The sequence below is a fragment of the Falco rusticolus genome, chromosome 2 (genome assembly GCF_015220075.1).
Source record: "Falco rusticolus isolate bFalRus1 chromosome 2, bFalRus1.pri, whole genome shotgun sequence".
NCBI classification, from domain to species: Eukaryota; Metazoa; Chordata; class Aves; order Falconiformes; family Falconidae; genus Falco; species Falco rusticolus.
In genome coordinates, this window is record NC_051188.1 from 10,751,721 (window position 1) to 10,765,112 (window position 13,392).

Consider the following 13,392-nt stretch of genomic DNA (forward strand, 5'->3'; position numbering starts at 1 on the left):
AATAACTCAGAGCAACCCTGAGTTAAAAAAAATAAAAAGTTAAAAAAAAAAAACCAACCACCTACAAAGAAAGCCCTGACTCCAATGGCTCTTCTTGTCTGGCTGCTAATATCCTTGTGATTTACCTTGTAAAAGGTAAGTACTGAGATATGGTCCCATTTTTCTAGGTACATGTAAATACCTAAAAGGCACATCCTTCCTGGAAGCACTTGCAGTCCTCCAAAGCTGCATAACATGCTGCATTTTCATTAGTATGGTTTGGGTAATGCGGTCTCATTGTATGACACTTACTGGTAATTATCTGCAGTTCAGCAAGGAAGGTATGGGAGTGCATCGCTGGGACTTGTCTGGAACATAGACCCCAACTCTTGTGCTCTCCTGCAATAAGGCAGGCTCTCACTGGTTTTGCTGAGTCAATATGCTGAGAGAGGGAACAGGGACAAAGTCACAGACCGTATGGCAACATGTTGGATGTATCTGGATCACCACCCTTGTTAACCACTAAGTGATCCATTCTTTTTGACCTATGAAAAAAATTACATTAATTGGGAAGAGCAAGAGAAGGCATTGCACAATAAAACCCTGTGGAGATTTGCCACATACGTCGTTTTTATGCCAAATGACCACAGGCTCCTGTACTTCTGAGAACTACTCATGTGAGAGCTCAGCAGACGGACTCATGAGGAATTTTCCAGTGATTGGGTTACTATCCAAAAATACCATTAAGGGTAGTAATCACAGCACTCAGGTTTGGGCCAACTCATCTATGTAATTTCCACTGCAGCTTTATCTATATTGCATAGAAAAGTGGGTTCCCCTGATCCTGACTCACCTTTTCTATCCCACGAACTACAGAAAGTTCAGCAAGAGGCCAGCTAATTATCTTAGGCACTTGGAGTTAAAAGATTTCAGTGTTGTCTTTGCCTACATCTAAAAGTTTCATCTTGATTTCAGTGAGACTCCACTTTAAAAATGGAACAGAACATTCTGACCTCCAATGACATTTTGTTTCTACATTTAACTTTTTTATTATACATCAGGCAAGTGAATAAAGTTTCAAAAAATAGAATTCTTTACATTTTGTTATCAAAACAAATCCTTTTGGTTTTCTGTATATTAAATGCTTTGCTTAAAGCTTGGGATTGTTTTTAAAAAACAAGGGATCTTATGGGTATTATTTTAATAAGCACATTGCTTTCATTCCATTTTGGAATGAAGCAAAATATATCAGCATCACATAGTTGCTCAGAAAACAAAAAATCTTGATTGTACGCACCTTCACTCAGCAGTCATTCACCTCCAGACCAAAAATAACTGCTTTAATCTAAGCCAAGTTACTGGGCTGTGCGATAGAAACTGGATGAAGTGCATTAGCTTGGGGTGGATGCAGCAGAGGTCAGGTTAGATGATGAACTGGCCAGTTCTGGCCTTAACTCCAGGAAATTTTGCAGCCTGTTTGGGGAGTGAGGTATTGCAGTTGCCATAGCCTGTGTAAAGCAATTTGTCAAGTCTCAGGAACATGAGTAAAGCCAAGGCTGTAACAAGATTTCTAATATGATCATCCATCGTTCTAGGTTAAAATAGGGGAAAGGAAGGAAAAAAAAGACTCAGGACATGTTTTCAGGTCTGTAGGTTATCTGGTTCTTGGATTTATGTCTTGCCCCCAACTACTGATGCAGATCTTCCCAGAGTATCTGAAGGATCAATCAATATCTGACTCAATCACCAGAGTAATTTCAAAAATACCTCTCTATGTCATTCCAAGGCTTCAACTTTCTTTTGAATTTTCACTCTCAAGCAGCATTTCATCATCCATTAGTACCACCACAAAGCTGCCAGAGGGCCAAACCATCTGCCTAGAGCCCAAACCAGCTGCCTTCTTCCTAAACAACTTCTCGTATTTACCTGGGATTGATCTGCAAGCCAGAGTAATTATTTAGGCGGCCTTCATCCTGGTCATCATCATTCTGTTTCCTGAGGGCTCTTCAGAGACTCCTGGACTGCATGAGTGTAGATTCAACCATTCCTCCAAAGAATCTGTTGGCATAAGTTGCTAGGAGCTCAACACGTGGTGAGTGTACATCCATCCATCCAGGCACATGGCAGAAGTGCTTGTGGACATTGGGCTGGCTCATTTTTATCTTGTGACAGCAGAGACCAGAGTTTTGGTTATGTGCTGGACATGCATCTAGACACTTTTTAATGGCGTATGTAAAGATTTGGTCAAGATGGTCAATATTGACATATGCAATCTTTTTGTAAGTTTGCTGCACATTCTCAGGGTAAGAAACACCTGCCTTGAACTCCAGGCACATCACGGGAGCAGCCCCATTGTATATTGAGCTTAGGTGGTACTAATGGAGTTTATATATGGCACCCTCCTGTCAGAGAGTTTGGTACCACAAGGTTAAGGTAATTTTATCTTGCAGAGGATGCTTCAACAGATAAGACCATTCATGGACTTGGTCAGGAGAAACAGAGGTTGCCAGAGATGTACACAGCCATGTTTGACATCTACAAAAGGCCTGGAAACCAAGAAAGAGATTTCTACGCTCTGCAATCCTCATACTATGGTCCATCCAAGTTTATAGGACAATGTTTTTTTCCTGAAGGAAACCCAGCAGATGTTCATGCTGCTTTTCTTGCTCAAAATGGCTGGACGTTTCAGGACCCTAAAGGAACCTTGGGAGTTGTGGCTGGACATCAGGGGCTGATGATCTGTATCAGCACTAGGCAGAGGCAGGAGTACTCAGCAGCAGGTGAGGTGATTAATCACAATACCATAAGTTTGGACATTTGACTGATTAGATCCCATATAATGAGATGCACTAACCCTGTTTCTGATCTTGTCATTGCAAGCACCTTATTCAGTACTTTTATACTCAGACAAAATTGTAAGGGACTCAATGATGTGGCTATGGCCCGTTTTTTTAACTCGCTCTCTTTTTTCTTCTTTGGTTGCCGTTGAAAAGAAAAGATTTAGGATCTTATTGCCCTCCTGCTTTTTGGCATCTTTAGATGGATATTCTCCTAATTCCAAACTCTCAGCATGGAGAGAACATAAATGATTTTCTATTCCAGCAGCACCAGGGAACAGAACAAGGTCAGGTACTGTCATCAATTCATATTTATTTATATATTTATTTATCTATTTTAAAACTAATTCGAGGAAAACTCATAAAATTCTTTTCTAAAAGGAAGCCAAATATGCCTCTGTCTCCATCATGATTCACTGGATCTGCACTTACCAGAAAGAAGATTGAAGATAGCTGCTTCATTTGAAACCAAGACTTTTGTCCATGAGCACATAGATGCAATTAATTTCCCTCTTACTCTGCTGTTCAGATTTCCACCTCTGAACTAGACCTGGTAGATCCCTGTCATAGCTGTTGGTCTCGTGACTCTACATTCACAAACACTTCTGACATCTGACTTAACAGACACTCACCCTATGTTGAAATCATACAGTCCTGTGCTGAAGGATGCATGGGATGGATGAATGGATGGGTGGATGGATGGATGAATCTGTGGTTACAGATCAAGAGCCTTTTGGAAATGGGAGAGAAATTGCCTCTGCCAAGGCGTGTTTGATCTCATCTATTTTAGACATCTACTTGAGAAAGAGATGAATCACACCCTGGAGGTTCCTGCTTATCCCCTTTTATTAGGCAGGGAGTCAAGACTGTTTTCTCACACAGACATCTCCATTGGAGAGGTCTAAATCTGATCAGAGGAATTTTTCCCCACCTTAGTCTCCCTCTCAAATATATGATACAAATCAATTTATGTGCTGCATCTCTGTGGACAAGGGGCTCTCTTTTTATGCACATTGATCTCCTGACCTGCACCTCAAAGGCTACAAAATAAAAGATGGTGCACTACCTTTTGTTTGGTTTATTATAATGAAAAAACAAGCAGTTTGTGCCCTAGGTGTGATTTACACTGAACGATGCCAGTATTTTCCTTCCTTTATTGAGTGTGCCAACATTTTAGGAATAAATCTAGAAAATGTGCAAATTCTAATATCTGTGTATGTGAGTTTAGTGCCTTTATATAGACAAGTGAACTCAGTTTGCATCAACCAATTTATTTCTTGGCAGTTTCTCAGTTTTGAGGTAGAAAGTAAGTTGCTTGTGAAACTGTCTGCTGTTACATGTCTTTGCATGGATTAATTCCTCACTCATTTTCTGTCTGCAGATAGTAATTGTTTTTAACTTGAAGAGGCCTGTGCTTTTTGTTTATTTCTTTTCTAAAATGGTGATGAACAAGTGGAAATTGTCACAGCCAACAGAGCTCAGTAGTTAACAAAGTTAAGTAACAATCAAGTCAGAATTTTTTGTTAATCTCAAACTTCTGTTTTGCATCAGAAGTAATTATTTCAACTTAGAACCTGGCATCACTTGCCATTGTAATAGAAGGGAGGTTTCAATGAAAAACCTACACCTTTATAAAAAAGCTTGGCTTTAAGTCATCTCCCACTGAAACACCAAAAGATCAATACTGCACAGCACCCCAGTGTAGAGAATTATTGTGAATATCCTGCTGGCTACAGTTCAGCTTTCTATTTAATTGTGCTCTTATTTAAAATTCCACTGCACCCGCAGACGAGCAAGAGAAATCTGATAGGCATTTTGTAAGGTTATGAACAATGAAAACTCTAGATAAATGTCAGAGAAAAGACAGTAGGCATAAATCATCACTTGATGGTATCAGGTGAAATAACCTGTTCTCTTCCCCACCTCCCCAGGGCAAGCAACCCTGAATATGTTAAATGCTGAATTTATCAGTGATGCAACATCCCCACTGACACTTAGATATGAGGCCATTTCAGCAGTGATGGATAAAATTTTTTTCATCTTACAATTCTTTTGATTTTTCTGGGGATGAGATGTCTCAAGCGACAGATAAAAATAGGGCAGAGTGGCAGCGAAACTTAAAAATCCAGCCTTGCAAGTGATTGCCTCCTATCTGCCTTCAAAGAAGTTATGAAATAGATCTATTCATACCACAAGAGTAAACAATTTCTTTTCCACCATCTCTTTGATAATCACGAATGCTAATGGTATCTCTGCAATGTTTTCTTGGCAAATTATGGCAACCCAGGCAATCCGGCTGCCTGATGCAGTCTGTCCGTACCTGGATACATGCAAAGCAGTGAAGGAAGAAAACCAGCCCAGCCTGGAATCAAACAGGGAATCATTAACAAATGTTTCCAGACCAAAACAATTTTGCCTTTTGTCTCCACATTTTCTGCTTCATTTCATTCCACAGTGGCAGGGGGGGAATGTTGTCATTTGGCATTGGTAGCAACATCATATAAAATGCAACACCCAAAGGAATGAAAATATTCTATTTTTTGCTGGAAAATTGGAGTCAGATTTTCAGAGGAAGGGAGCTAAATCATGCCTGCCAAACAGCGAATCCTTGCAGGCGCACACAGCCACAGCCACGCAGCACATACACGTGAAGCCCTGCCAAAGCTGGGCTGAGGAACCGCCACGCTCCTCCTCATTCTTCCTTGTATTCCTGCCCTTTACTCACCCACTTTATTCCTCCCCACAGAGCAGAGATACGGCTGTGGGGCCTCTTTCCCGCTCTGTGGCTCTCGGCATCAGTTTGCCCCTACACAGTGAGGGATCTCAAAATGGGACAATGGTCACTAACTCCTGCTCCTAATGACTACGCTGCCCAGAAGCTGGGAGTAAAAGCCTCCCAGGGGAGGTCTCCACCTACAAAGGAGCTCTTCCAGAAGAGACTCTGCTTGGCACCCCATTACCTCCACAGTTATACAGCCAAATCACTTGACTCAGGTGAAGCTCTTCACAAGAAAGATCATGCAATCTGGACATCCACATGCATGTTTGCACACTATGCGTGTCTTGGTACCCCTTTGAATGACATTCCTGCTTGCAGCCATCTACGAAGGAGGCAAAAAACTGCTCCCTTTTGTTGAAATAAAAAAGCTCCACACGTAAATACTTGCTGCTTTGCATTTCTCACCAGTAGAGCCCTGCACATGTTTGGGGCGGGAAGTGTGAGAGACATCCCTTGGGGAGCACTGAGCGGCGGGCACCCTGGCAGAGGATGTAACAAGCTTTGAAACAGCATGGTGCGCACATACTCCTCCTCTGCATAGGCTTTAGCGAACTGCAAAAGCCAGACCAGTTAGCTGAAGGTGCTGGCAATATCACAGTCCCCTGTCTCGGGGATGCTGGTGACCTGTGGGGCTGAAACTCCGGGGACCATTTGCACAGAAGGGGCTGCCCTGCAGACTGGGGCAGGGCCAGCCCCTCCGCTACTTGAAACTGAGTTGGAGACTTTGATTCTTGTAGGGTTTGAACAGCATCCAAATAAGTTAAAACCACAGATGGGATGAAGTGAACTTGGATTTAAATTTGGATTTCACACTGCACATATGCATACACATACGTGCACACAGCACAGCAGCTTCTCTGATCTGAGAGATGGGTTTGAGCTGCTCTTGAGGGAGAGATCAGCCATGACACTGCATCCTTAAATCAACCACACCTCTGTGAATTACACCTACGGATATTGGGGGGAATGGGGAAAAGGAAGAAGGAAATCTCTTTTCCTCTCCAAAAATAAGTTTTCATCAATCCACAGCAAATACTTCTTCATTCCCATCTGTCTCCTCATTACCTATGACAAATAGAAAGTAACACCTTCTCCCAGCTCCAGCTTTTCTCTGCTGATTTTCTGTACGGTTGCCTTTCAACATATGAGCAGACAAGGACCGAACCATTATTTCTCACTGCAGCTTTGAAGGCTCACAGCTTCTTTCCCTCCCCCTGAAAGAGAAATGTTTAAATGCTCAGGGACTCGGCAAATTTTTCAATAGCTTGAGTTTCTCCTTTACACTTACAGATATGCAGAGAGGACTGGGAAATCACATTAAGTCTCTCATTTGCACTTACGCTACGTATCCCCTGAGCTTATCTGGGACTTTGAAGGGGACTTTCAAACTGCGAGAAAAGTTTGTTCTTTCTTATTTATTTATACTAGCTGCCAGGTTACATCAGCTGAAATTGCCACTTGCCTGGTCCTCAGATAAGACTGCGTGGGCTTTTAGGCACTGGGATCTCCCAGAAGAAAGGAAGGATGTTTTTGAACCTGGTCTCTTAGGCCTGAGAACTGAGTTATCTAAATTGTCTTCTCCAGAGATCTGGGTGATAATGGGAAAGAAAATCTGTATTCTCCGCCACCTCGGGCCTTGTCTGTGCTACAGCTAAGTGGCCCCATGCAAAAGGGCTTTAAATCAGAACAGCCGGGTTAGGTGCACTTGTCTTACACAGGTGTAAGCTGTGTGTATATGCTGTGAGATAAACGGGAGGTAGAGCAGGACAAGCTACGTGCCTTTGCTTCATCACTTGTGAAGTTTTGTGTGATTTGGTTTTCTTTGAATCTCTAAAGTAAACTTCAAAACACCAGGAGAGGAGAAAGCAAGATACGAAACATCCATTCTTTATATATGAAATAAAGTTATATTTCTGGCAATAGTCACTGAAGTTCTCTGTATACGTTATGTATGAACATATCTTCCATCTTGATGTTGGATCATATTCCTTCTTAACCAATTGTATTCCATATTTAAAATATCCTCTGATGGTTTTAAACACTGCTATCAAATATTTAAGAAGCTTCCCCTCAGAGACAGATGCATTTCAATGATGGAAGAAGAGACCACGTGCAATTTAAATTTCCCTCTTAGCATGCTGAGGTCACTGGTCATTCGAGATGAAGAATACTGAATACCATAAGAAAGTCTTTTCATTTATTGCATGTCTAATAGTTAATAATTTCTTCTTCAACTCTGTTATTCATAAAATGTGCATTTTGTCTCTCAGCCCAAAAATGGAAACCTTGTGTTATTTGTAATATGACTTCTTTTGTTCCTGTTCCTTGGGGGGGGGGGGGGGAAATGCAAAAAACAAAGCCAAAAAAAGAAGGAAAAAAACCAACCACAAACAACAAACCCACCCCCAAACAACACAAAACCTGTGAATTTCTAACACTAAAATAAATGTGGTACCTTTTATCTCTAACCTCCTTCAGCAGCAAGGTATAATAACTACATGCAAACAGCATTGATTGAACAAGATAAGGCTGTTCATACAGGGGGAAAAAAGCCTCCAGCTCAAAGAAACATTTAAGAAATGTGGGTGTGCATATACTCTAACTTCCTTTTGTAAAGGGCAAAAAACATAAGCTGCATCTCAAGTCAATTATGGTCGTATACTGGGGCTTCATTTGCAGCGATTTGTTCTTATTGGGATGGATATAGGTGCTACCGTCCTGAAAAGCAATCCAAGAAACCTCCTCAACTCTGCAAATGCAGCAGAGACACAGCAAGACACAGCATTAGGAAAGAAACCTGTTATTCCTCCAAAGTAAACAGGAGAATATGTTTCCCACCCCAGCTAAATGCCGAAACTTCTTAACTATGTCACTGCCCCAGTTAAAAACAAACAAAAGGGTTGCAACAGCCATTGGAGCCTTTCAGCTTCAAGTATGTACTCAGGAAGGTTCTCCTTGTGAGGTTAATGTCTAATGAATATTGCAGAACTTGCTGGTTCTGGCTCTATCAAAAACTGGCTGCACAAAGCACTAAACACACAGAAAGGAGCCACAAGTGGTCCTTTCCTCTTAATACTGGATAAAAAGGTTAAGTGGGAAAACATTACAGAGGCCAAGTTTGATTCCCAAGCACTTTAATTTATGTATATATTTATCATACCCTGTTTTAAACGCGAGAGAGAAAAAAACTGAAGTTCTGTTTTCTAGGTGTGTGGAAAGTGACAGAAGGGATGACAAAAACTGGGACTGCAGAATGCAAAATATGACAAGGGAATTAATGAACCAAGGGGAATCATCAGAGTAACAGATGACACATTGTTCAGTCCGAAGCCACACAAACACAGAGCTTTGCTAGAGGGGGAAAGGTGCTGAAAAAAAAGAAATGCTACATTCTACCACAAACCAGACGTGGGACTTGCAGGAGACATGAACAATGATGGGATAAAGGGAAGTTCATGTTGAAATGTGAAACAGAAAATGTATATGTAATTTCTAGAAAAACTTATATGTAATATATGCAATATACCACCACCGTTTCTCGATTGGCTTTGGGCTGAACCTTCAGCTGAGCACTGTATCCAAATGCACGAGTAGTCTCCTTGTCTTCAAGTGGTCACAGTTATATAGGTGCTTAAGTGCCAGGATGGATCAAAGACCTCAGCCATCCCTGTCATGCCACCCTCCAGTGCTTTCCCCTTGCTAGTTATCCAGGTAGCCTCCACTGCTGCACGGAAGTACATTCCCCACATAACTATGCCCCAGGCAAGGAATTCCATTTAAAAGCCTTCAGTGTCTGTTGATAATGTAAACGCACGTCCTGATGTTCTCCTGCTGCTGTCAGGTTTGAACACAAGCTAATAGCTTTGTAATATTTATCTTTCCTACTCCCCTCAAATTTTTATTCTCCTTAGTGAAGTCTTGGGTGCATCTTCAGCTTTCCAAAGAACCTCCTGCACTTTTGCCAGCCGACATGAGTAACAGTGAGTGACTGAGGCGCCCCATTGCCTGGGTTGCCTCCTGCTGGACTCCCACTGCTGCAGCTCACTCATGCAACACCTCGTTGGGGCGGCTCTTGGCCTCAGTCGCTGCCCACGCTGTGGCTGAAAACTTTCTTCCACGTCACTTGTGATGCTCCTGCTTTGAGTGACTGTGTCCCCAGAGATGTGCTCAAAACTGTAAGAGGAGAAATTGTTACTAAATCAACCCTGATGGAATAAAACCTGGGTAACAGGCGCACGGTCCCACAGACAACAGGATGCTGGTCACCACTGGAAGCTGAACATAGATTAATTCAGGCTGGAAGTGAGATACCTCATGTCGTTGATGAGGGTAGTTGAGACGGTTCACAAGGGCTGAAGTGAGTTTCTCCCACTAGTCATTTTAAAATCAAGACTAGATATGTTTTTGTTTGTTCTGAAACATTAACACCAGCTCAGCCAAGGACTACCTCGAAGAAGGCAACAGGGCTTTGTTATGTGAACAGGTTACCCCAATGAGCATAAGCAAAATTGTATTTCCCCACTCCCAATCATTTTAGGATGTTTCCCTTCACCTCTGAGGTGTCTGCCGCACTCCTTCCTAGTTCACTTGTCACACCCATGCTCCCACAGAGGCATCCCACAATGTCACATGGTTCAGCAATTAGGCACAATAACAGTTGGCAGTGGACCTCCCAATTAAAGGGATCGAGATGTTGTGTAAGGGCACCAAATCACCCTGTCAGACTGGGTAGGAATACCATCAGCCACTGGGTGCCACTGAAAACATGGGGAGAGCTGGTCTCACCCCCCTGACTGTATTTTGCACGTGGGTGTCCAGCAGGGCTCTGGAGATCAAACCCAGGACCCACTTTGCATGGCGTTGTCCACCTCCCTCAACTTCCCGTACTCCTTTAGCAGCTAAGCCGCACCAAAACCCCTCTCTCTCACCTCAGCTACAATTACATTTTTTTAAAGGTAAGAAAGATCATCTCACTAAGAGTTAAATGATCCTCTTGGGTATCAGGGAATGAAGTCCAGCACAGGAGCATGGCACACAGAGGAGAACAGGTGATGCCTGAACTGCAAAAGCAATTCGATCCACAGCGTTTCAGAACTTATTTTCAATGGTTCGGTGTTCTTTCCATAACGCATGCACAATTTTTATGGAAAGAAGATAACATTCATAAAAATATCTGCTTTGTTAAAACTTGATTTCCTGCAAAGATTTTCCCAGCTGCAAATTCTCAATCAGTTCCAGACACAATCCTTTGCAAACTGCATCAAAAATGTTGATTTTATTTAAAACAAAGAAACAAAAAGCTTTTCACTTACTGAATCATGAAATGCTTCTGAGTGTTTAGACTCAGTATCTTATAGTTAAGAAATACTTCTAAATATTATCTAAAAATCAGCTCATAAACCTGACTGAATCATAAAATAAGTTATTATGATTTATTAAGTGATCAGGCTGATAATTCTGTTAGTTCTGAAAATGGTTATTCTATTATATATACTATCATATATATTATATATATTATATATACACTATTAGAAGGTGACTCCAATTAAAGGAAACCCGAACTGTCTGGAATGACAGCAGTGCGATCAGAAGATCAGGGAGTGAGTTGTTCATAGCTTATATGTATCTGCACAAAACACTGGTAACGCTCGGTCCCACAGACGGCGTACAATGAACACTGCTGGCTGGAATGTTAAGGTAGACGAATTCAAACACAGGGGCAATGTTCTTACTAGCAAGGACAACAGTTTGTTCGTACAACTTAGCCGCGGCTATAGCAACCTCTCTGACACCGGTGGGTTTTAAACTAAAAGTGGATTTTCTGGTCTTTGAAAGATCTCCAGTTTGAGCCTGTATTACGTCAGAGAAGGTCTGTGGTTTGCCTTGTAGGGATGCCAGAACAGATTATTACACCAGTTCCTTTTCATACCAGATTTCACAAATGTGTGCGATATACTAAATTATGTTTTAACTGCAAAAATGTTTTCTTATATAAGGCTGAAAAAACGTTTTTACTGAAGTCAAAGCATGGCTCCAGTTGGGTTCAATAAATTCATCACAACGCTACCAATGTTTCCAAAGGACAAATTCCCACAGAGCTGGAACTGGGATCCTTCTGCCTGACAAGGTATTGCTTATACAACTGTAAAAAGGGAGGAATTTGTAGCAATAAAAACATCCAAACCCCGCTACATGTTTTTGATAACAACCTGGAAAAGAGACTCCAGGCCTGCGAGAGTGGCAGGAATTGAAAGAGGATCCTGGCATCTGGCATGGAGAAAAGACTTAGAGAGGGGACCCAGGGTGACAGAGGGGACCGCAGGGAGAAGGAAGGAGATAGAGGTTCCTCATGTGCAGGTCATGTCTCACCAGGAGTCTGCACAGGACAGAAAGACTCTTTCCTGCTGGTCACTTCTGAGACACAGCTTGCAAGTCACCCCTGTTGTTCTACTCCTCTCTGGAAGAAATCAAAGGAAGTTCTGCAGCGTTTCCCCTCTGGTTCTCAGCTGTGCAACAGCATGTCTCCCACAACCAAGACTCTGGGTTCGTTTTTAACATGTCCCAGATATTTGGTGGATAACTTTAAAGATAAGGAGGTTAATGAACTCTTTGATGAATTTCAACATTTTTATAAATCCATTTAGTACCTAATATTTTTCTACAGCCTTCAATGGCACTTACGCATATGGTTGCAACTTTGATGAATGTCCAGCTTTCACCCATATGTTAAGATAGAAATAGCATTTAAATTGAAAATTTGTAACTTGAACTCAACACTGCAGATATTGAGTGACTAAGAAAAGGAAATGCCCTTATCCTCTTTCCAGTTCATGACATCATTTCCTTCTTCACAAGCTTACTTTGGGGCAACATATCAAAATAAACTCAGTAACAGCAATAACGCTTTGCACTGTTACAGCACTTGCCACAAGCAAGTTAAATAAGTACTCCTCTTCAAACACTTTCACCACTACCCTGGGTTTAGGATATTACAGGCTGGTGAGAGATATTAAGTAACACATCTCAAACCATTCTTGACATCTGTTGCTGAAGCAGAAATAGACGGTGAGTCTCCCGAGTATTTACCCATTCATTTCACCACAAAATGATCGTTTCTGCCTACGATACAAGTTCTTCAGTCAAAAGATTTCAATTACACAGCCCATGCACAAAATTCACATTTACCCTTGGATTAAAAAAAGCATTTGATTCAAAGAAGGATCAACTTTTTTATTATTATTATTATCGAACTTTAAACTAATGATCTTAGACAGACTTGACAGTGCAAGACAAAGGTTGGCAGCTCACATCTGGGAATACTCTAACAGCATTAGCTTGCCCCAGTGCCCCAGATACTAGGAGGATTTGTTCAGGGCAGCTGAAAAAAGTGCCCACTGGGGAGAAAAAATGTACCAAATCAATTGCAATCTACATCCTCATCTAAGAGTCCTCACGATATACACATTCACAGCATCTCCAGCTTAAATGGGAAAGTATAAACCCCTTCCAGATAAATCCTGGATAGAACTAAGTACTACAAAGATCTGAATTGCTAGTTTCATTCCATTACACGGGTGACATTTGGGGCCACTTTGTACATAGTAAGGTTAGACCGTAGACCACATTCTCACCATAAAATCTGTAGCACTTTGCTACTGTCCTCAACAGTGGTAGGATTGTCCCCTTAAGTTTCAGTGCCGAGAAAGAACGAGGGCCTATCATCTCCATTGAAAATAGGATTAAACACATATTTATAGAAACATGGTTTTCACGTGCTGTGCTGGATCAGGGCCAACC